Source organism: Gorilla gorilla, chromosome 6 (assembly GCF_029281585.2).
Source record: "Gorilla gorilla gorilla isolate KB3781 chromosome 6, NHGRI_mGorGor1-v2.1_pri, whole genome shotgun sequence".
Classification (NCBI taxonomy): domain Eukaryota; kingdom Metazoa; phylum Chordata; class Mammalia; order Primates; family Hominidae; genus Gorilla; species Gorilla gorilla.
This window is the reverse complement of record NC_073230.2, coordinates 75,637,712-75,662,553: the sequence shown is the minus strand read 5'-3', so window position 1 is coordinate 75,662,553 and position 24,842 is coordinate 75,637,712. Positions and strand designations below refer to the sequence as shown.

At 40.0% G+C, this 24,842-nt stretch overlaps 1 pseudogene; it reads left to right on the top strand.

Annotated features, from left to right (window-relative positions):
* The first annotated feature begins 8,713 nt into the window (after window positions 1–8,713).
* The window catches only part of LOC101151329 (rab5 GDP/GTP exchange factor-like), a 30,624-nt pseudogene continuing 14,495 nt past the window's right edge, over window positions 8,714–24,842 (top strand).

Here is a 24,842-nt window from a genome sequence, read left to right as displayed (position 1 = left end):
CCGAGAATACAGGCATGAGCCATCGCCCCTATTCCATAGCACTCATTTATTATCTCTAAGTTCTGTAGATTAGAGGTCCAAGCAGGCTCCGCTGGGTATTCTGCTGAGGACCTCAGGAGGTCAGAATTAAGCATCGGCCAGCCTGGGTTTTTATTTGGAGGTGATAGGGAGAGTCTCCTTCCAGATGCACTCATGTTGGCAGAATTCATTTTCATGTGGTGAAGGTCTGAGGTCCTCATTTCTTTGCTGGCTGTCAGCCAGAAGTCATTCTCAGCTTCTAGAAGCCACTCAAATTTCTTGGCTTTTAGTCTCCTCCAGCTTCAAAACCATAAATAGTGCTTTGACTCTAACTTCATATTCTGTCTCTTCTGTTTTTTAAAAAGACAGCTTTATTGAGGTGTAATTCACATACTATACAATTCTCCGTTTTAAAAGTGCACAATTAAGTGACAACCATTACCACAGCCAATTTTAGAACATTTTCATCATCTCAAAAAGGAACCCATGCCCTTTCTCTATCCCCTTTATTCCCATCCTCTCCCCTCTTAGTGCTCAGTGACCACCAGTCTATTTTCTGTCTCTAGATTTTCGTGGTATGGATGTTCAGATGAATGGAATCATATAACGGGTGGTCTTTTATAACTGGCATCTCTCACTTAGCATGTTTTCAGGGTTCACCATGTTGTAGCATATATCAGTACTTCATTCCTTATTATGACCAAGTAATATTCCATTTTATGGATATACCACATTTTGTTTATTAATTCATCATCTGATGTACATTTGGGTTGTTTCTGCTCTTGGACTATTACGGATAATGCTGCTACAAACATTGATGTACAAGTTTCTCTCTGGACACGTTTTTATTTCTCTTAGTCTAGGAGTGAAATTGCTGGTTTCTATGGTAATATTGTTTAATCATTTGAGAAACTGCCAGACTTCTCCACAATGGCTGTACCATTTTACATTTCTACAAGCAATGTATGAGGGTTGCAGTTTCCCCACATCCTTGCCAACACTTGTTATTTCTGACTTTTTGGTTCTAGTCATCCTACTGGATGTGAAGTGGCACCTCATTGTAGTTTCGTTTTGCACTTCCTTAATGACTGACTGATGATGTGGAACATCTTTTCACATACTCATGACTGTTTGCCTTTCTTTCTGGAGAAATGTCCATTCAGACCTTTTACCCGCTGAAACAGTTGTTACTTACTTTTTATTATTGAGTTATAAGAATTCTTTATATATTCTGGTTTACGAGTTCCTTATTACATAAATGACTTGCAAATATTTTCTCTCATTCTGTGGGTTCTGTTTTCACTAGATAAGGTCCTCTGAAGCACAAAGATTAAAATTTTGTTGGAGTACAATTTATCTGTCTTTTGTTGCTCCTGCTTTTGGTGTCATATCTAAAAATCCTTTGTCAAATCCAGTATGAAAATTTTACCTCTACATTTTCTTCTGAGAGCTTTAGTTTTAGCTTTTACATTTAGGTCTTTGATTGATTCTGAGTTAATTTTTGTATGTGGTATGAAGTAAGCATCTAACATCTAACATCGTTCTTTTGTACGTGGCTATCCAATTTTCCCAGCACTATTTGTTGAAAAGACTCTTTTTTCTCCATTGAATGGTCTTGGTACTTTTGTGGAAAATCAGTGGACAGAAGACGTGTGGGTTTATTTCTGGAATCTCAATTCTATTCCATTGATTTCTATGACTGTCCTTGTACCAGTACCACACTGTAGTAATTACTGTGGCCTTGTAGTAACTTGAAATCAGGAAATGTAAGTTTTCTTACATTCTTTTTGAAGATTGTTTTGGCCATTCTGGGTCCTTGTTCTCTTCTGCATTTTAGGGTTCATGTGCTTTTGTTGGGCCCATCTAGATAATCTAGGATAATCTCCTTATTTCCATTATCAGTCAACTTAATTATATCTGCCAAGTCTTTTTTGCAGTGTAAGGTGACATAATCACGGTTGTAGCACCAGAGAGTGAAGGTCATGGGTGCACAGGTCCTATGAGGCTTAGTTTGGTGAAAAGATAGAGAATGATAGGAGCAGAGAGGCTGGAGAGGGAGATAGGAAAGGGAGTTTCAGAAATATTACATAGTTTGCCTAAAGTCACATTTCTAGTATGTGGCAGAGCTGGCGTTTGAGTGCAGATTTGACTGATCTCTGTGATTTCATGGTCCACACCAAATAAGTCTTCTTAGACTCGGAGCTATTGGTATTGTTTCTGTCTAATACATACTGAGCTTTTAATGTGTGCCAAGTAATCCACAGAGCACTCCTTTATTTTTTTTCTAGCTCTTAAAGAGCATCTGTACAAGTCTTTTGGCATAGATAATAGGCTGTACTGGAACTAGCTTGATAAAAAAAGAAAAAAGCAGTTAGGGGACCAGGGGGTATGACTCAGAATCTGAGGGTGGGCATGCACCTAAACCTTAGTCAGGGATTGGAACTGGGAGATTGAAATCACTCAGGACGTACAGGACCTTCTACCTTTCTCTGCTTCTTGGCGTATGTCTATTTCACTCTGTGGACTGTCCTGATACTTGGACCACTTGATGGAAGATGGTCATGTCACACAGCTCCATCATTCAAGAGAACAGCCCCGACTTAGTCCCATTTGCAAAACTCCAAGCAACAGACTCTGACACAGTTTGGGGCAATCAGCTGTGACCCTGAATTGGGGAACCATTCAAATTATACAAACATAGCTTCTGCCAGCTTATCTTTGTGGATTCGGAGGACAGTTTCCTGATACACAGGAGGTATTTGCACATGTGCTAGGCAGACTCCCCAAATTATGTTCATTTTAGTAACATCTACTAGTATTATCATACTTATAGTACAAAATTTTAAAAACTTAATTGATCTATGGAAAAAATAGGTATTTCCTTTTGCTCATTTCTCTTGGAAGGGAAGAAAAGGGACATCAGGATGATAATGGCGAGAAGATTAGCTCAGACTTTCAAAATAATTTGAAACCCAGGACTTGGTATACTAAGTGTAGGCTTACTTGAGCCCAGGAGTTCAAGACCAGCCTGGATAACATGGCAAAACACCGCCTCTACAAAAAAATACAACAATTAGCCAGGCATGGTGGCTGAGTGGTGGGAGTATTGCTTGAGCTCAGGAAGTGAAGGCTGCAGTGAGCTGTGATCACGCCACTGCACTCCAGCTTGAATGACACATCCTGTGTCCCAAAAAAAAAAAAAGGAAGCTTAGTGATGTCTCTGCCACTTAATATCTTTTTGATGGAATAAGTTATGATTTCTTAATGTTAGTATCTTCATCTCTTACAATAGGACGTAGTAGATGGTCTTTAAAGTTTCTGCAGGTTAACATTTTAGGGCTATTTTTCTTTTTTTTTTTTTCTACTTCTCATTTTCTTTGTTTCTACCTAAGCCTCATCTACTATTTATAAATAGCTGGTGTCTTAGATCTAAATCCTGACTTTGGGAGGCTTTAACCTTGTAGAGGAAGTAAACAGTAAACTTGAGAGTTCTTTCTAATTAGATTTCCCTCTCCCCTCGAGGTCTCATTAAATAACTCTTACAGATCTGACCTCTAAGGTAGATTACCACCTGTCATCTTTCCCTTCCCAGTGTGTTACCTCTTATTTATTTATTTATTTTTGAGACAGGATTTCATTCTGTTGCCCAGGCTGGAGTGCAGTGTTGTGATCTCGGCTTACTGCAGCCTCTGCCTCTGCCTCCCAGGTCCAAGCGATTCTCATGCCTCAGCCTCCTGAGTACCTGGGATTACAGGCAAGCGCCACCACGCCTGGCTACCCACTGTGTTACCTCAAGTCCTCTAATTGTAGTTGTCTCTTGGTCAGTATCCGTGTCTTCTGTTCTGTACTTCTCCCTAATCCAACCTAGAAATTGCCTCTCAAGTTTCTTCTTTTTTTTTTTTTTTTTGAGATGGCGTCTCCCTCTGTTGCCCAGGCTGGAGCACAATGGCATGATCTTGGCTCACTGCAACCTCCATCTCCCAGGTTCATGCGATTCTCATGTCTCAGCGTCCCGAGTAGCTGAGATTACAGATGTCTGCCACCATGCCCAGGTAATTTTTGTATGTTTAATACACTAGATGGGGTTTTGCCATGTTGGCCAGGCTGGTCTTGAACTCCTGCCCTCATGTGATCCACCTGCCTCGGCCTCCCAAAGTGCTGGGATTATAGGCATGAGCCACCATGCCTGGCCGAGGTTGTTTTTTTGTTTTTTTGTGTTTTTTTTAAATCATAGAGTAAAATTGATTTGGGAGGAGTATAATGTTCTGCGAATTTTTTAATTTTATTAGATTTATGTAAACACCTCCACAATCAGAATACAGAACAGTTTCATCACCCCAAAAAACTTTCTTATGCTAGTCCTTTATAGTCACATTCTTTCCTACCCCTAGTTCCTAAATGGAATCATACAGTATGTAAACTTTTAAGATGACTGCTATGGTCTGAATCTTTGTGTGTCCCCCAAATTCATATGTTGAAATTCTAAACCACAAGGTGATGCTACTAGGAGGTGGAGCCTTTGGGAGGTGATTAGTTCATGAAAGTGGAGCCCTCATGATTGGGATTAGTGCACCTGTAAGAGACGGCAGAGAGCCTAGCCATGTGAGGACACAGGGAGAAGGTACCTTCAGTGAACCACCAGACACCAACATCTGTTGACTTCTTGATCTTGAACTTGCCAGCTTCCTGAACTGTGAGAAATAAATTTCTGTTTTTTTATAACCTACTCAGTTTATGGTATTTTGTTACTGCAGCCAGAAGGAACTAAGATTCTGGCTTCTATCAGCATAAAGCCTCTGAGATTCATCGAAGTTATTGGGTGTACTAATACCTGTTGTTGTTCTTGTTTTCCTGAGTAGCATTCTGTTGTATGGAGGCACCATAGTTTGTTTATTCATTCACCCATTGAAGGATATTTTAGTTGTCATTTTTTTGTCATCACAAATATTGCTACTATAACTGTTTAAGTACCAAATTTTGAGTAAATAGTAGTTTTTATTTCTTTAGAGGAAATACCCAGGAGAGGGATTGCATGGTTGGATGGTCATTGTATGTATACATTTTTATGAAACCATAAAAGTGTTTTCTCTAGTGTCTGTACTATTTTGCATTCCACTAGGAAGGTATGAGGGTTTTAGTTGCTCTGCATCCCTGCTACCGCTTGGTATTGTCAGTATTTATTTTTTTTCTGAGGTGGGGTCTCACTCTGTCACCCAGGCTGGAGGGCAGTGGTGTGATCTTGGCTTGCTGCAACTTCCACCTCCCAGGCTCAAGTGATGCTCCCACCTCAGCCTACTGAGTAGCTGTGACCACAACCATGCAACACCATCGCTCCCTAATTTTTTTTGTATTTTTTTTTTGGTAGAAACAGGGTTTTGCCATGTTGCCCAGGCTGTGTCAGTATTTTCTATTTTAGCCATTCTAATAGATTTGAGTGATATTTCATGGTGGTTTTAATTTGCGTTTCTCTAATGACTGAACAATGTTGAACAAGTATTCATATGCTTATTTGCCACCATGTCAATAACTGCAAGGGACCTGAATTTTGAGTTCTCCCTACTTAAATGTAGCAAGTTAGTCTCCATGGTTTCATGGATATTGGCCCAAGACATGAAACTCCTGGGTTGGAGGCAAAAGAGGAGGACACAGGTCACAGGACATCAGCAGAACCAGCTTCATGTCCACGTGGACTACCTTTGCCCTGTAAGTTTCCTGTGGGCAATGACACAAGTAGGAAATCCAAGCTCAGGGAACTCAGCTCTCACAAGGGGTGGCAAACAAATGTCTCAAACCTTTGATATGAAGGGAGACATTATATTTACTGTACTGGACAGTTAACAAATTGTCTTCTGCTGTGGAAGGAGCTATCATCTTTCTCTTGTAAGGATGTTCAATATACAAACATCTTTGACTGGACAGTATGTAGCAAAGGCTTCTCACGGAAATGTGGGACACCAGTATGTATATCTTCTTTGGTAAAGTGTCTGTTGAGATTTTTTGCTCATTTTTAAATTGGGTGGTTTGTTTTCTGACAACTGAGTTTTGAGAGTTCTTTATATATTCTGGGTATGTAAGTTCTTTGCCAAATAGGTGATTTGCAATTATTTTCTCCCATTCTGTAGCTTGTCTTTTCATTTTCTAAACAGTTATTTCCAGAGCAAAAGTGTTTTGTTGTGTTGCCAAGTTTGGTATACAGGTTCTGTGGGCTGTGGCTTTAATGTCAGTATATTGTTTAGAGTTTTGTAGTGCTGTTTCCATCTGTTTCATGTATGTGCTGATCTGAGACCTGCGTAGTGGTCTCTCCGTTAGTTCCAATTTGGAAACCTTTGGTACGGAATAGCGTCAGATCCATGCATATGCAGCCTAGGGGTAAGCCTAGAAATTGCTTTCTTGAGTTCTCCTCAGCAATTTTTCCCACACTTTTTGTTCTCAAAGGGCTCATATTTTCTTTCTTTTGTCCAGAAAACTGTGGATTTAGTTACTCCACTCTGCCATGTGTTTCCACCACTGCCTGCACATTTGAGACCAAGGATAGAGATTGGGAAAAATTGATAGTTCTCCTGCCTCAGAGTTTGGCTCCTGCACTCTCATTTCAGCCATAGCTGCAGACAAAGCACACGATTGCTGGGCACTGTGGCTCAAGAGAAGGAGGAGATGGTAAGTGGGGGGATCCCCATATTCTCTCCGGCTGTTAGGAGTTCCCTTTCACATGCCTGAAGCCCGAACTAGAGGAGCTTTCTCTGTGCTGTGGGGCCCATTTCCAGGTTGGCTGGTGGTATTGAATGGGAGAAAGTGGTAATCTCTTAGACGGCTGGGTGATACTTCCAATTCTGGTCTTCCCTACTTCTCCATTTTGCTTTTCAGAATCCTCAAAAGTAGTGCACACTGCATACTGTCAGGTTTCATAGCTGGTGACTTTCCATCCGCACTTGGTAGCTTCGAGTTTTAAAAATCCATCATGATTTGACTTCCCACCTAACTTCTTTAGTTTACCTTCTGTCTATACTACATCATTCATATTTTACATTTGCCTTCCTGCTTCTGAGCTTTTTGTGAAAGGCATTCTTCCTGTCCAGAATATCCTTCCTCTTTCTGTCATGTTTCCAAGACCCTTTCAACACAAGGCTCTTTAAGGTCTATCACCAGCATCCCCAAGTTGTCTCTCTATACTCCCTAGGTCAGAATTTGTATGTGTGTTACTCCCCAACAGTTTCCTAACACTTTCCCTTTTTCCGCGTTTTTCAGTCTGGCTGTACTTTTGGTTATGAGCTTCATGAGGGCAAGGACATGTTCTATCCGTTGCATTACCAGTGCCATCTAGCTTAATTCTCTGCACACAGTTGGCACTTAGTAAATGTTTGAGTTAAATTAATGAGACCTCCAAGATATAGGGCCTAATTTTATCTGCACATGTGAGTCTCTTGAATGAATGCTGTAGAGTGCTGCTTTTTTACTGTGCTTCTTTGGCAGTTTGTTATTGTGGAGAAGAATGAGGACCATGTGGTTTCAGTTTGAAAGGAAATTGTTACATAGCGTTTTACCATACAGCTGTGAGACTATGAACAAATGAGTTTAAATATTACACAGTGGAAAAGAAAACTGACTTTGGAAATTATGATATTACTTCAATTTTTTTCTCTTCTCTTCTTTCTGGACAAGGCCTTGCTCTGTCACCCAGGCTGGGGTGCAGTGATGGGATCATAGCTCACTGCAGCCTCCATCTCCTGGAGAGGCGATCCTCCTGTCAGCCTCCCGAGTAGCTGGGACTACAGGCATACACCATCACACCCCACTAGTTTTTGTATTTTTTTGTAAAGATGGGGTCTTGCTGTGTTGCCCAGGCTGGTCCTGAACTCCTAGCCTCAAGTGATCCTCCCACCTTGGCATCCCAAAGTGGCATGAGCCACTATGCCCATCGTGGGTTTGTTTTCTTTTACAGTGGCCATCCTAATGGGTGTGTAGTGATATCTCATTGTGGTTTTGATTTGCATTTCCGTGATGATTAGTGATGTTGAGCATTTTTTCACATGTTTGTTGGCTGTTGGTATATCTTTGGAGAATTGTCTATTGAAGTCCTTTTCCCATTTGTTAACCAGATTATTATTATTATTTTTTTGTTATTGGCTTGTAGGAGTTCCTTTATATTCTGGATATTAACCCCTTATTATATATGTGGTTTGCAGATATGTTCTCTCATTCTGTGTGTTGTTCCTTTTTACTCTGTCAGTTGGTTCCTGTGTTGTGCAGACATTTTAAATTTTGATGTAATTAATATATTTGTCTGATTTTGCTTTTGTTGCCTGTGCTTTTGGTGTCATATCCTAGAAGTCATTGCAAAATCCAGTGTTGGGAAGCTTTTCCCCTAAGTTTTCTAGTTTCTAGCCTTTACATTTAGGTATTTAATCCAATGTTCGCCGTTTTTTAATGGGTTCTGTGTATTTTCGGCAGGGAATAAGTCTTTAATATGACTGTTTCAGGAATTTACCATAGTTAACTTTTCCTTTTTCCTTCTTCCTTCCTCCCCTCTTTCCCTCCCTCATTCCCTCCCTCCTTCATTCCCTTCTTCCCTCTCTTACAGCCTGAAGATAATGGAATCACTCACTTTTTCTTCATAATTGCTAAGACTTTAGTTAGTAGAATGATAATTCCTTTTCAACAGCACTTTGTTATTTGTTCATTGGTTAGCAGTAAGAAGATGAGCCTTAAGTCTGAACGCTGAGGAATTCATGTGCATCAGTCGGACCTCCTGTGCAAGAAAGAATGTGGTTACTACGGCAGCCCTTACTGGCAGGGTTTCTGCTCCAAGTGCTGGAGGGAAGAGTACCACAAAGCTAGGCAGAAGGAGATTCAGGAGGACTGGGAGCTGGCGGAGTGGTAAAAGGACTTAACTAGGGGCGGTTGAACAGTGGCGTGACTGGATACATACTTCTGTCACCGTCCAAATACATTTTTTTAAATTTCTGCTTTGACCTATCAGCAAGTCAGTTTAAAATTAAGGAAAAGGATGTTTTCCCCTCTTCTTCTCAGTCAACCTTTAATGGACAGCTTTGAGTATTTTCTTCATTTTTTGTATGTCTTAACTTCTGATTATATTCTTTGGGTTGTGTTAATCTTAGTTCTCAAATGTAGACAATAAGCTCCTTGGAGTGGAAGAATGGAGATAGGCATATTTCCTGGTGAAGATTAAATGAGCTAATAAATATGATGTACCCAGTGCAGGGCTTGCAAATAGCACTCATCAAGCATTATTTCCCTCATTCTTTTAATATATTCAGCGTGGCATCTAGCTCAGTGATAAAACACAGTAGTAGAAATCTGTTGACTTGTATACATAGTCCTTGCATTATACAAATTTAACTTTTCCTTAAAAATTAGGTTACTCAAAGGCAGTTTGTATTATCTGGAAATATAATGATGTTAAAAATTAAATAACGGGCCAGGCTCAGTGGCTCATGCCTGTAATCCTAGCACTTTGGGAGGCTGAGGTGGGAGGATCACCTGAGGTCAGGAGTTTGAGACCAGCCTGACCAATATGGTGAAACCCCATCTCTACTAAAAATATTTAAAAAGTTAGCCAGGCGTGGTGGTGTGCACTTGTTATCTCAGCTACTTGGGAGGCTGAGGCAGGAGAATTGCTTGCACCCAGGTATCGGAGGTTGCAGTGAGCTGAGATTGTGCCACTGCACTCCAGCCTGGGCGACAGGGTGAGACTCTGTCTCAAAAAAAAAAAAAAAAATTAAATGATGGGATGGCTGCTGAGCATAGGAACTAATAAAATGCCATGAATAATGTTAATTCTTTGCCAGAGCATTTTAGAAATTCTAAAACTGCTTCAACAGAAGAAAGGCAAATGGAATTCTGCCAACTCTTCTTGCTAGTTTTTTTGTTTTTTCATCCAGTCAGCCAATATTTGTTGAGTGACTACTTTGCTGGCACCTGTGGTGAGCTCAGAGAATTAGAAATTACACATTGCTTTCAGTGACTGTGGTCATCAAAGAGAAAATTTTAGCCAAGAACATGAATGATCTCCTCAGGGTTTCCACTGCATGCCTGATGTTGTCAGTAGCAGATCCTGTTTCAAAAACAGAGTAGAGGCCACTAGGCACGAACTGCCTCAGCTTACTCCCCTCGCCGCATAAAAATGTACTAATACCTTTATATTAACTTCTTGTCCGTCCCAGAGAAAGAAGTGTCCCGATTCCATACTCAGACTTAGCACCTCCCCTGTGATTTTTGTTTTTATTTCTTACTGCTTTTAATTGTGACCCTGCTAAATCTCTCGGAAAGCTTGTAAAAGCAGTGATTGCTGGACCTTACCCACAGAGTCTCTGATTTTAGTAGTTTGGGAGTAAGACTAGAGAATTTGCATTTCTAACAAGTTGCCTGGTGATGGTGCTGCTGCTGTCTCGGGAACCACGCTTGGAGAACCACTGTCTTTTAGATAGTGCTTGAGTTTTTTGTTTTGTTTTGAGACAGGGTCTTGCTCTGTCACCCCAGCTGGAGTACAGTGGTGCAATCTCAACTCACTGCATCCTCTGCTTCCTGGGCTCAAGTGATCCTCCTGCTTCAGCCTCCCAAGTAGCTAGGACTACAGGAGCATGCCACCATGCCCAGCTAATTTTTGTATTTTATGAAGAGACAGGGTTTCACCATGTTTCCCAGGCTGGTCTCAAACTCCTGAGCTCAAGTGATTCGGCTGCCTTGGCCTCCCAGTGTGCTGGGATTACAGGCGTGAGCCACCACACCCGGCCTGTGTTTGGGATTTATTATGTTTGGGATTTATTACAGATGGTTCACATGCAGCTAATCCAAACCCAAATTTATTGCTTTTATTTATTATTCTCCACATTCTGAACATTTTCCTCCTAACCCTTCTCCTGAGTCAATTAATGGCATCATTGTTTACCAAGTTAGCTAAAAAACCTTGGTTTCATTCTTGATTTCTCTTTAACCTTGGCACCTACAATTTGACCAAGTTCCATTTGTTCCAACTCAGAAAAGTCTTTTGCATTTTATCTTTACTCCTCTTCTTTTCCAGGTATTTATTTTCTTTTACTTGAACCTTTATAATATATGCTTAATTGCTGTCCGTGTCTCTAGTTTCTCTATCCTTCAAGTTGTTCACATAGCTACCTGCATGATCTTTCTAAAGCACAGATCTGACAACAATAACTTTTTGGATTTGTAGTTTTTCTTGCTTCCCCACCACATGATGAAATCCAGAATAGGCTTAGCAATGGGCTTAGCAGTCAAGATTCCCTACCCTCTGGTGCCTTCCTGTGTATCCAGCATCACAGTTCATCACACGCCCAGTGCTCTGGCTACATTCAGCTTATTGTGAAGCAAACCACAGGCTTGCACATTTGTAGTTCCTTCTTCCTGGAATGTCCTTTCGCTTAGAATCCTAATCATCCTTATCAGTCAGGTGTGGTGGTGTGTGCCTTTAGTCTCAATAACTTGGGAGGCTGAGGGATGAGAATTGCTTGAACTTGGGAGGCAGAGGTTGTAGTGAGCTGAGATCGTGCCATTACACTCCAGGCTGGGTGATGGAGTGACACTCTGTCTCAAAAAACAAAAAAAAAACAGAAACAAAAAAAGGATCCTATTTGTCCTTTAAGACTCACCCCAAACATCACCGTTGTAAAGCCTCATCAGACTCCTCCAGCAGATTGCGTTGTTCTTTCCTGTGTTCTCACAGCACTCAATTTTTACTCTCTGATGTAGCAGCTGTCCCATTATATAGCAGTTGTTTACTTACCTTTTTGTTTGTTCCAAGCTTGAGCTTATTAGGGAAAAGGACTAGACTTTATTTATTTCACTGAGCTTGTTGGGGAAAAGGACTAGACTTGATTTCTTTCATGTAACCCTAGAGCATTTGCTGAATGAGCATGAGAAGATGCCATTTGAAATCTGTAGTGCATGAAGAGCCGTCCATCCTGTAGCTATGTGAGACCTCAGACTGATTTGGCGTATTTAGTCTCTAGTTCTAAAATCTTTAGATCCTCCTGAATTAATGGAGTAATAACCTTCAGATACAGAGAAATCTTGGAGAATATCTAGATCATTCTAATCCTCTCTTGAATTGCAGACTCCAGCGGGAGGAAGAAGAGGCCTTTGCCAGCAGTCAGAGCAGCCAAGGGGCCCAATCCCTCACATTCTCCAAGTTTGAAGAAAAGAAAACCAACGAGAAGACCCGCAAGGTTACCACAGTGAAGAAATTCTTCAGTGCATCTTCCAGGGTCGGATCAAAGAAGGGTAATGTTGTGATACTCTTTTTTTTCTTCTCTGCCTGAGTGAGACACAGAGGAGATCCCCAATGCTCATAGGCTCAGCTTTGTAATTTCTGTCAACTTTTTGAGATCATCAGCTCAGATTTGACACTGAAATTGGGCTTGAGGGTCAGACAATATATGAAACCAGTACTCTCTTTAGTTGAAAGACATTGTGTTTTAGAGAAATTTATTTACTCTATAGGAGGAATAAAGAGAATTGAAATAGATAGTTTTGTTTATGAAATTCATCCCCATCCAAATGACTATCTCTTTGGATGTTTTGGTTTTTGGGCCTTTATTTGTGGATCCTGGTTTGTTCTGTGGTATAATACCCTCACTGTTCATAGCTTGTCAGAAATGGTGATTTCTAGGCTTGAAAGTCATCTGAGAGAGAGATTTTCTGCCTGAGAGCTTATTTGAGAGACAGCCTGTGTCTTGAGAGCATATAGGAAAAGGCCCACATTGGGCTCCTGGAGGGATGAAAGTGAGCCATAGTAGCTATTTTCCAGTGCATGGATTTGTATGTAGGTGATCATATTCACCTGGCTTCTTAAAATGCCATATGACCATCAAGAGGATTGTCACTTAAGTCACAGTTGTTCTATAATTGAGCAGACAAACGAGTTGAATGGCCCAACATGAAGCAAGAAAGAATCTCTGTGCTTAGGCCTCGGTCTCTGAAAATTTATGTTGGTACTCAGTTATACAGTGAATGTGAAATGATGAGGGAGACTGGGAACCAACACTGATGCTGTCAGAAGACCTGTTCTCTGGGAGCCTCCTCACTTGCTCCCCAGTTCCTACCCCGGGGTAATTGTAATGAGGTCTCCCCTGGAGGCAGGGTAATGAATAATAAGACACTGTTACCCTTAAGACCCTTGCCAGTCTTCTAGGTTTTGTGACTTTTGCTGTTTCCTTTTGTTTTATTATAAGGAAATAAAAGGAAATATTGCTTACCAAAAACACAGTTCTCCTTAAGACATGGATACCAGATGCAGTGGCTCATGCCTGGTAATCTCAGCACTTTGGGAGGACACGATGGATGGATCACCTGAGCTCGGGAGTTTGAGACCAGCCTGGGCAACATGGTGAAATCCCATGTCTACAAAAAATACAAAAATTACCCGGGCACAGTGGCATGATTACATGATTCATTTGAAGTTGTTTCTTGGTTGGCTGCCAGTTTTAGCTATTTTGTCTCTACTAAAAAGGGGAAAAAAATTAGCACCTGCCAGAGATTAAATAAGAATGTATTCAGCTTATGATTTATTTATTAGGAGGTGAAATTTTCAGGTGGTTAGTAAGGTGACTTTGGAGTCATTCTTGATTTGAGTCCTAGCTTTGTCATTTACCAGCTTTGTGACCCTGGGCAGACTAACCAAGTCTTGTCCACACTGAGGGACAGTCATACCTATCAGAGACATTTGATGAGGATTCAATTAGTTGACATATGTAAAGAGCTTAGCACAGTGCCCGACACACACAGTAGATCTCCAGTAAGTGTTAGCTTTTTTAAAATGCAAGTTATTCTTCTGATAGAATAATCTTGCAGGGAGCTCAAGGCCATTTATTATTAAGATCCTTCATTCCTATTTAGCTTAAAGTCTGTTTCTTGATGATATGTAGTGAAATGGTAAGTATGATAACAGATGAAATAGTAAAAAAAAATCATCGAATTATCAGCTCTAATAACCTCATTTTGCAGTTGACAATATGAAAGTCCATAAAGGTTAACTAATTTACCCAAGGTTGAACGATGAGTTTGTGCATGAGAACTCAGGTTTCCTAACTCCTGGGTCAATATTTTTCCATTATATTCCTTTATTCAATGTGTATACTTCAGAAACCCAGGTTATTTAATGTATATAATAAATAGTAAATATATATATATATAATTAAGTTTCTGTTACTTAAGTACATAATTGTCATTTATATTCGCTGACTCTCCTTGGTGGTTTTAAAAACCTGTGTCCCAAAAGCCTCTGTATAGTGTGCATGATACTATGGAAAGAAGATTTACAATTTAGTGCAGAGTCTGTACTTTAAAAAGAAACCATTCTGGAGTTGGGTGCAGTGGCTTGTACCTACCTATAATCCCAGCTACTTGGAAGACTAAGGTAGGAGGATTACATGAGCCCAGGAGTTAGTGGCTGCAGTGAGCTGTGATTGTGCCACTGTATTCCAGCCTGGGCAGCAGAGTGAGACACCATCTCTAAAAAAATTAATTAGTTAAAAAAAGAAACAATCCAAGTGACTTTTATTTTAAAAATATGTATGCAGAATGGTTTTTACCTTTGTTCTTGTTTCCCCCCACCCCGCATCTTTTTGAATGGTAGATTTGTACTTTCTATTTTTTGTTCTTTAGTTGCTATTTGTCAGTAGAAAGCTTTGGGGATAAAGATCTTAAAGTATTTGAAAATTTATGTTAGAAGAGAAGATTCCATTATGTCTTTGTTTCACAGATCACTTAATATAAGTTAGCCAGGTAAATTTTGCATTTCACACTGATTACTTGTTTGGCCATCGTGTTTGGATAAGGTTAGCCTAAGTGCAGTTTTAATGTATTGGGTCTAGACTAGAAACAGACTTTTTGGATTTTGTATTCTTAATCTTCTTTAGTCCGTGATGCCCTTGCTCTTGGTATTTTGCTTGTTTCTGTTAGTAGCGTAAAGGAAAGCTTTTCACCATACACAGCAGCTTGGTAGCAGACAAAATACAAATAACCTTCTAAGGAATTTGAAGAATATTTTCACATTTTTTTAGAGTTGGATTCACTTTCAGAGAAAGTAAATGGAATGTCTTGACTGTAAAGACTCAGTTAAAGTGTTTTAGTCTCCACAGTCATGGTGAGTGAGCTGTATAGAGGAAGTCATAGTGGTTGGCCAAGCTGAGATACTTGCTTATACATTCCAAAGTGCCCTTTTCTTTCAGAACTCCTATAATCTTGTCATCCCAAGTAGAATCTTGTGTACCTCTTTCACAAACGGATCTAAAGACAGTGATCCTCCAAAGCGTATCTTTTCTTTTTTAGAGTTAAAATACCAATACCACCCAGACCTTAGATTCTAAATAGTATTATTCATTAAAGTGAGCCAGGGCTTCTTAGAGAAATCACTGATTCTGGGGCTGGGGCAGGGAAAAAAAGGCCCCTTCAATATTTTGGTTACATTTCAGAAGATCTAGAAGCCAGCTTGGAGGGGTTTCCACTGGCCAAGTCTGGGATAATTTGAGTGTCAAAATAAACAAGGACAATAAGGCCGGGCACGGTGGCTCACACCTGTCATCCCAGCACTTTGGGAGGCCAAGTTGGGCAGATCACCTAAGGTCGGGAGTTCGAGACCAGCCTGGCCAACATGGTGCAACGGCATCTCTCTTTTTTTTTTTTTTGCACAACCCCATCTCTACTAAAAATACCAAATTAGTCAGGTATGGAGGTGTGTGCCTGTAATCCCAGCTACTTGGGAGGCAGAGTCAGGAGAATGGCTTGAACCCAGGAGGTGGAGATTGCAGTGAGCTGAGATCGTGCCACTGCACTCCAGCCTGGACAACAAGCGAGACTCTGTCTTAAAAAAAAAATAAAGTGAAGAAATCAATAAATAAGGACAATAAATGAAGTATAATTGAACAAAATCATAATCCATGTGTTAATTTAACTAGTAAAATAGAGAAATACGGCTGGCACAGGCGCTCACGCCTGTAATCCCAGTACTTTGGGAGGCCGAGGTGGGTGGATCACCTTTGGTTGGGAGTTCGAGACCAGCCTGACCAACGTGGAGAAACCCGTCTCTACTAAAAAAATACAAAATTAGCCAGGCGTGGTGGCAGATGCCTGCAATCCCAGCTACTGGGAGTCTGAGGCAGGAGACTCGTTTCAATCCGGGAGGCGGAGGTTGTGGTGAGCCGAGATCATGCCGTTGCACTCCAGCCGGGGCAACAAGCAAGACTCCATCTCAAAAATAAAAAAAAATAAAAATAATAGAGAAATACACAAATGAGAGGTTATAGTCATGTTAGTAGCAAAAATTGATTCAGGTAAAGTTTATCTGGGTGCTAAATCTGGGATGAGGGGAGGGAGTTTCCCAGGAAACAAGTTATGAACATGATCTCAAATTCACTGCCTATGAATTATTTATGTGTTTATTTATTTTTCTTTTTTTCCTTTTTTTGTGGAGACGGGAGGTGGGTCTTGCTGTGTTGCCCAGGCTGGTCTTGAACTCCTGACCTCAGGAGATCCCACCACTGCAGCCTCAAAGTGCTGGGATTACAGGTGTGAACCACCATGCCCAGCCAGATTATTTATTAATTATAAATAGAGAAATGGTAACTATAAAATGGGGATGTAGGAGGCAAGGATAGATGTCATGTGTGCTTCCAGACATGACACTTTGAGAACACAACATCATTTATGAAATATCTAAGCCGAAAAGTTTTAACAACCTGAATCCAGTCATGAGGACACCCAATCTAAATGGCATTCAACAAGATACCTGGCCTGTGTTCTTCAGAAGTGTCATGCTGAGAGAAACAAAGGCTGGGAAAATTGTGAACTGCTCATTGTGAACAATTGAGAAACTTGGAATATGGATTTTCAATTGAGTAAAAGTATTGTATCAATGTAAATTTTCCTGAATTTGGTAGCTATCCTGTAAGGTACATAAAACAATGGCTTAATCCCTTTGCATTGCTATAGTAGAATACCTGAGGCTGGGTTACTTATAAAGGAAAGAGGTTCATTTGGCTCACAGTTCTGCAGGCTGTGGAAGAAGCATGGAGACAGGCCAGGTTCAGAGGCTCACGCCCGTAATCCCAAAACTTTGGGATGCTGAGACTGGCAGATCACTTGAGTCCAGGAGTTGGAGACCAGCCTGGCCAACATGGCAAAACCCTGTCTCTATTGAAAATACAAAAATTGGCCAGGCATGGTGGCCCATGCCTGTAATCCCTACTACTCAGGAGGCTGAGGCAGGAGTATCACTTGAACCTGGAAGGCAGAGGTTGCAGTGAGCCGAGAATGCGCCGGTGTACTCCCGCCTGGGCTGCAGAGTGTGAGACTCCTTCTCAAAAAAAAAAAAAAAAAAAAAAGAAGAGATTGGGCAATGGAAGGCTTGATAATCATGGTTTACTTGCTATTCCTGAAATACAAGCTTTGTTTCTGTATTAAAAACATAAGGTGCAGCTTGGTCCAGTGGCTCATGCTTGTAATTCCAGCATTTTGGAGACTGAGGCAGGAGGATTGCTTGATCCCAAGAGTTCAAGACCAGCCTGGGTAACATAGTGAGATTCCATCTCTTAAAAATAATAATAATTAGCCAGGCTAGTGCCTGTAGCCCCATCTACTCTGGAGACTGAGGTCGGAGGATCATTTGAGCCTGCGAGGTTGAGGCTGCAGTGAGCTGTGATCGTGCCACTGTATTCCAGCCTGGGTGACAGAGCGAGACCCTGATTAAAAAAACAAACAAACAAACAAAAACGCAAGGTGACTTTAAGTTGAAGAGCAAGCACTTGCCATTTGAGACCTAGCCAAAACTATGAACTGTAATGTGGGTGAGGTTGTTCTTTTCCATATTTCCTTCTTCTTCACTTCTTTCACCTTACACACTGAATCCCTATTGGCTGTTCAAACATAATTAACCTCCTCCCTGTGTACCAAACACCTGAACTGTCTCTCACTTTCCCCTCTCTAATCCAAACTTGTGGCCTCTTAATAGGGGTTGATTTTTAGGAAGCTTAGAGAAAAACAACAAAGTGTTGATTTTAGTAACTTGTATGATCATAACTAGCTAATAGAATTAATCTTCATTTACATTTTAAAAGGAGATTTTTTTTCTTTTTTAAGCAAAAGTGTCTCTTTGGAAAAGTATGTGTGGGAGGGAAGCATGTTGTAAGCAAAGCAATAAAGGAAATGAGTAGGGTTTTCCTGTCTTTGACTGGTGTACAGACCTCCAAAGTCAGAGGGATTGGTGTTATTCTAAAGAGTCTTCAGTCCTCTCTGGCTTACTGAGGTAGTTATAGCATAGTCAACAACAGCTCAGGCTTTGGATTTAAGTGCACAGACCTGGGTTCAAATTCCAGTCTTTATAAGTGACTGCAACATTATTCAAGTTACTTAACATATTCAAGCCTCAGCTTCCTCATTTGTAAATATCATAAGTATACTACCTGATAGACTTGTGAAGATTATACAAAATAGCATTGTAAAAGTACCTAGTGCATAATAGACATTACCTATACGTAAGTTTATACTACCATTATTATTTTGTCAGATGGAATATGTATTATGTTTTTATTGGGTTGAGTGTTCTGTCAATGTCAGGTAGGTCAAGTTGGTTAATAACATCATTCAAGTTTTCTGTCTTTACTGACTTTTTAAAAATATCTCTCTGTCAATTACTAAGCGAGGAGTATTGAAATCTCCAAATATCATTGTGAATTTGTTTCTCCTTTCAGTTCTATCAAATTTTGTTTTATGTGTTTTGAAACAGTGTTATTAGTATATACAAATTTAGGATTGCTGTATTTTCTTGAAGAATTAACCCCTTTTTTATGATGAGATACCTCTCTGTGTTCTTGATAATATGGTCCATGTTCTTAAGTTTACTTTGTCTAACATTGGTATAACCACGTAAGCTCTATTTCATTGTTTCAGAGTATCCTCTTCCTTTCATTAGTTTTTAACATATTTGTATCTTTATATTTAAAGTAAATTTCTTACAGACAACATGAAGTGAGGTCTTGTTTTTTAATCTAATCCGATAATCTCTGACATTTAATCAGACTGTTTATAGCATTTATAATTAATGTGATTTTTGATAAGGGAAGTTTTACCCCTGTCATCTTGCTCTTTGTGTTTATCTCATCTTGTCTTAGTTCCTTTTCTCTTCTTTTCTTGCCTTCTTTATGACCACACCTTTACCTCCACTATCAGCTTGTTAGCTACACCTCTTTGTTCTGTTTTGTTTTGTTTGGTTTTTGTTACCAGTTGTTCTGGGTTTTACAGAATACATCTTTAACTTACTTACCTTCTCAAGTAATATTTATACCACTTTACAGAAAAATTTTTTTTTAATAACAGTATTATACAACTTTACATATAAGAATCTTAAACAGGATTCTTATATTTTTTCCTCCCGTCCTTCGTGCTGTGGTTCTACAGGTTACTTGGTGGTTCTTTCTCTCATCTTGGGTAGTTTCCTCATACGCATGTGTAGTACTCAGCCACACTCAAGGGAACCCTCTGCAGATACCTGGAGCTTTTTCTGTTAGCCCTCTCCCCTCCATAGCGTTTGCATGATATTTTGCCGTGCAAATTCTGGTCACATTGGCCTCCCTGAACTCCAAATGCTATCTCCTCAATTCAGCAATTCAGCTAAGCTGTGTTTGAGTGGCCTCTCCCTGTGCCAAGACTTTATAACTCTCCCAGCAGTGAGCTGGGACACTGTAGGACAGACTGTGTTTGTTTCCTGTCTTTCAGGAGTTAATCTGCTGTTTACCTGTCGTCCAATGTCTGAAAACCTTTCTTTCATATATTTGACGTTGCAGTTGTTAAGATAGTAGGGTAAACCTGATGCCATCAGATTATTCCGTCATGACTAGAAGTGGAATTATCTGACAGAGAAGGATTTTTGATAAAGACTTTTTTCCTAATCATACAGATGTCAGCACAATCTTTGGTTTTTTATTTACATAAAAAATAGTTTAGAAAAGATGTTGCTCTTTTTGTTTTGAATTAGATTGTACCTGATTTATTTATGTGCTTAAAAAAATAGGTAGTATATCCAAATGACTCAAACGTAACAGATATGGTTAGAAGTTTCCTTTCTACTTTGTCTCTAGCCCATCTAGTTCCTAAGTACCACTGCTATTGTTCCCCTACTTTCTTTTTTTTTGAGATGGAGTCTGTCTCTGTCACCCAGGCTGGAGTGCAGTGGCGCGATCTCGGCTCACTGCAAGCTCCGCCTCCCGGGTTCATGCCATTCTCCTGCCTCAGCCTCCCGAGTAGCTGGGACCACAGGCGCCCGCCACCACACCCAGCTAATTTTTTGTATGTTTAGTAGAGACGGGGTTTCACCGTTTTAGCCAGGATGGTCTTGATCTCTTGACCTCGTGATCCGCCCACCTCGGCCTCCCAGAGTGCTGGAATTACAGGCGTGCGCCACCGCGCCCCGCCTATTGTTCCCCTACTTTCCCAGAACTTTTGTTATTAGTTTCTTGTGTATCCTCTTTCTGTGCTTTTATTCTAATTTATAAAAACGTATATTCTTACCCCACTACCCCGTTTTATATAAAACATAGCACAGTGTACATACCTTACTTTTTTTTTTTTTTTTTTTTGAGACCAGGTCTCACTCTGTCACCCAGGCTGGAGTGCAGTCAAACTCCTGGGCTCAAGCGATCCTTCTGCCTCAGCCCCTCCAAATAGCTGGCACTATAGGTATGCACTACCATGCCTGGCTAATGTTTTTACTTTTTGTAGAGAGCGCATCTCACTATGTTGCTAATTTATGTTTTTGCTTCCAATACATTTATGAGCTCTTTCCATATCAGTACACAAGAAGCATACTTTTTAATTTTAAAACCCTATGGCATTTTATTTTATGGATTAAAGGATAATTTATTTAGTCCCTCAGTGATGGCCAGTTATTTCCAGTCTTTTGCTATTACCAGTAATGCTAAAATGTACATATTTCATTTGGTACATGTAAGATTTTATTAGTAGAAAATTTTGGAGAAATAGAAATGTTAGGCCAGGCACAGTAACTTACACCTGTAATCCCAGCACTTTAGGAGGCCGAGGCTGGTGGATCACCTGAGGTCGGGAGTTCAAGACCAGCCTGACCAACATGGAGAAGCCCCTTCTCTATTAAATATACACAATTAGCCAGGCGTGGTGGCACATGCCTGTAGTCCCAGCTACTCGGGAGGCTGAGGCAGGAGATTTGCTTGATCCCAGGAGGTGGAGGTTGTTAACCGAGATCGCGCCATTGCACTCCAGCGTAGGCAACAAGAGTGAAATTCCGTCTCAAAAAAAAAAAAAACTCCTGAAGATCAAAGATTATAAGGAATTACTCTGAGAGCGAGATGCAGTGTTTTGTACCTGTAATTCCAGCACTTTGGGAGGCTGAGATAGGAGGATCATCTGAGGTTAGGAGTTTGAGACTAGCCCGGTCAACATGGTGAAACCCTATCTCTACTAAAATACAAAATTAGCTGGGCGTGGTGGGGCATGCCTGTAATCCTAGCTACTTGAGAGACTGAGGCAGGAGAATCATTTGAACCTGGGAGGCAGATGTTGCAGTGAGCTGAGATCCACTGCGCTCCAGTGTGGGTGACAGAGTGAGAATCCGTCTCAAAAAAAAAAAAAAATTTAACAAACTGTAGAATAGGTAGGTTAATATTTTTAAAACATACTTTCTGGCCAGATGCGGTGGCTCACGCCTGTAATCCCAGCATTTTGGGAGGCTGAGGCGGGCGGATCACCTGAGGTCAGGCGTTCGAGACTAGCCTAACCAACATAGCGAAACCCCTTCTCTACTAAAAATACGTAAAATAGCTGGGCATGATGGCACACGCCTGTAGTCCCAGCTACTTGGGAGGCTGAGGCAGGAGAATCGCTTGAACCCAGGAGGTGGAGGTTGCAGTGAGCCGACATCACACCACTGCACTCTAGCCTGGCGACAGAGCGAGACTCCGTCTCAAAAACAAAAAAAAATACAAGAATTAGCTGGGTGTGGTGGCACTCGCATGTAATTGCAGCTAGTTGGAGACTGAGCCAGGAGAATCGCTTGAACCTAGGAGGCAGAGGTTGCAGTGAGCTGAAGTCTTGCCACTACACTCTGGCCTGGGTGACAGAGCAGTACTCTGTCTCAAAAAAAAAAAATAAAATCAAATAAAACATACTTTTTCAAAAAATTATTTTTAGGAAATCATTGGGATATGGGGAACTTAAATTCCTTATAAAGATTAGAGAGCATAGTTCAAAATCAGGAGGCTTAGAATGTGGTCAGAGACCAAGTGGTAGCGCATACTTTCTGAAAGCACTTACTGCCTGTTACAACATTCTTATCTCTCTTGTGTAAATGTTCCATTTTCCTTTCAGTGTGTTTATTTGAAGAGGGGAAAGAATTGTCTGCCCAGCTGGTGGGATAGTGTAGTGCGTGTTTTCCTTGTCTCTTCATTGTATGCTTTGTCGTGTTCATCCTGCTATTAATACTTTGGATGCGTTCTTTCACTTTGATCAGTATGACTCACCAACGAAATGGTGGGTAAATAATTGTGAGTCTCCACATAAACACATTAACCTTTGCCTTTTTGTTAAGTAAAATGGGATTTGGAAAGGTTGTCTGACATTTATAAGTCACCTAACATTTCAGTGCTTCTATTGATTGTTATTCTATTTGTTGACTAGTTTTATAAACTGCAGCAGTCTTTGAGAAGCCTAGTGGTGCCATTTCAGTGTTCATGATTGAATAGATAGATCAAAACATGATAGATTTTGGCAAAGAAAATACTAATAGAACAACTTTTATTTCAGTAGGAATATCTTTTAGATAATGTAGTTTTGTCTACTCATACTTTCTACTTGTAAAACAGATTTAGTTTAAGGGAAGTTGTCCAACCATTCAAACATAAAATGATTTAAATTGAAGTTTAACTTTGATGAAACATAATTTAAATAACTTTAGGTAAGATACTTAAAGTAATTCCATGCATGTATCTTTTATGTCTTGAAACTTACTATGTTTAATTTTCCCAGCTGAAATTCAGGAAGCAAAAGCTCCCAGTCCTTCCGTAAACCGGCAAACCAGCATTGAAACGGATAGAGTGTCTAAGGAGTTCATAGAATTTCTCAAGACCTTCCTCAAGACAGGCCGAGAAATCTATAAACAGACCAAGCTGTTTTTGGAAGGGATGCATTACAAAAGGGTAGGTTGAGAATAATCACATAGAAACATAGAGTTTTGGTTTGAGGAAAGGTCTTAGAGATAATATAGTGCAACCGTGTCATTTTATGCCTGAGAAAATCAAGACCAAGAGATGTTAAATTACGTACCTAAGAAAAGCCCCTGAATCAAGCTAAAACCCAACTCTTAGGCTAGTAGTTTTCCACTGCAACTCAGTGGTGTTTGAATCATCTTTGTGTGGAAATTCTGACCTTGAAGCCACTTGAATTATGTGCTTTAGTAACAGGCCTTTTTGACTTGTGACCTTGTAAATAGTATAAACTGCCATAGTAGACCTTTAACTCTGTGCAACCATTGTTAGGCCAGTGGCAGTAATTTTAAGGGTTGTTGTTGTTGAATTCTGTTTTGTTTTTTGTATTTTGATTTTGAATTTTTTCATTCAGTTAGAGAAAGGACAGATAGAATTTAGACAAGAAAGGGACTTTAGCAGCTATGGAGTTTCAGTCCCTTTATTTTATAGATGAGGAAGTTGAGAGCCAAAGAGGATAAGTGACTTGTCCAGGTTACACAGCTAGATTTTGCCAGTGTCAAGTAGTTGTGACTTCCACACCTGTTTCTTTTATCCATAATTTCTGACCTATAATTTCAGTGGCAATAATTCATGAGACTCCCTGTAAAGGAAATCATTTTGTAAATAGGGATTAATTCTGTTGTAACATTCTATAACCATTAAACTCAGAATTAGCTCCAAAAGTTCCTTCTGTTCAGTAAGGAAGTCTTAGAAAGAAAAAGGAAATTAGAAAAGCAGCAGGGTGTTTAACTGTTTAGCTATATTCTAGCTGGGGTCAGCAATCACTAGGCTAATAAGCAGTGGACTTCTGTTGAAATAATTTTTAGATATTGAATTCAGTTTGTAAAGGAGAAAAGCTTGCTTTCTCGCCCTTCAGAAATGTAATTAGACTGTGTAAGTAAGTAGCTGTCTTTCTCTAGATATTTTTTCTCTCTAGAGTAAAACATTTGGAGTTAAAACAAGTGAGCTGTTATTGATTTTTTTTTTTAAGTTAGGAACCATGATAGATATCTTAATATGGAAAAATTCGGAGTTCGTGTGACATACATCTTTCATTTTTATCAGAACTAAAAACTGAGGTTTTGTATTTATTCTTGAGCCCACCTGAAATGTTGACGGGATAGCTATACTAACTTAGAATATGTATATACTGTAGTACTTAAGCATATATGCTGTATAATATGTTTTAGAAAATTGCTCAACTTGGATTTGATGTTTTTCTTTTGCTCAGAAGTGTGATGTGTTCTTGTTTGTAATAATTTAGTAGACTTCTAAATTAGTGTACTAAAGTAAAGAGGTAATTAATTGGTACAAATATCACCATGTTTATTTGTAAGGCATCACTAGTTTATATCAGAGACCTGGATATGGCCTCAGATTTCTCCTGTTTTAAGAGCCACTAAGCCACCTATTTTCCATTTCTACACTATGTGTTTCATGGTTAGGTGGCCAAGTCCTATGCATGTATCTCAGGTATCTTTAGTGACCAACATGAAGTCTGCACATATTGTATATGAAAGAAATGTTTTTTAAACTGGATGTGCCTAGAGAAACCCTTTTGGCCTTTGGCTGCAAGTTAAT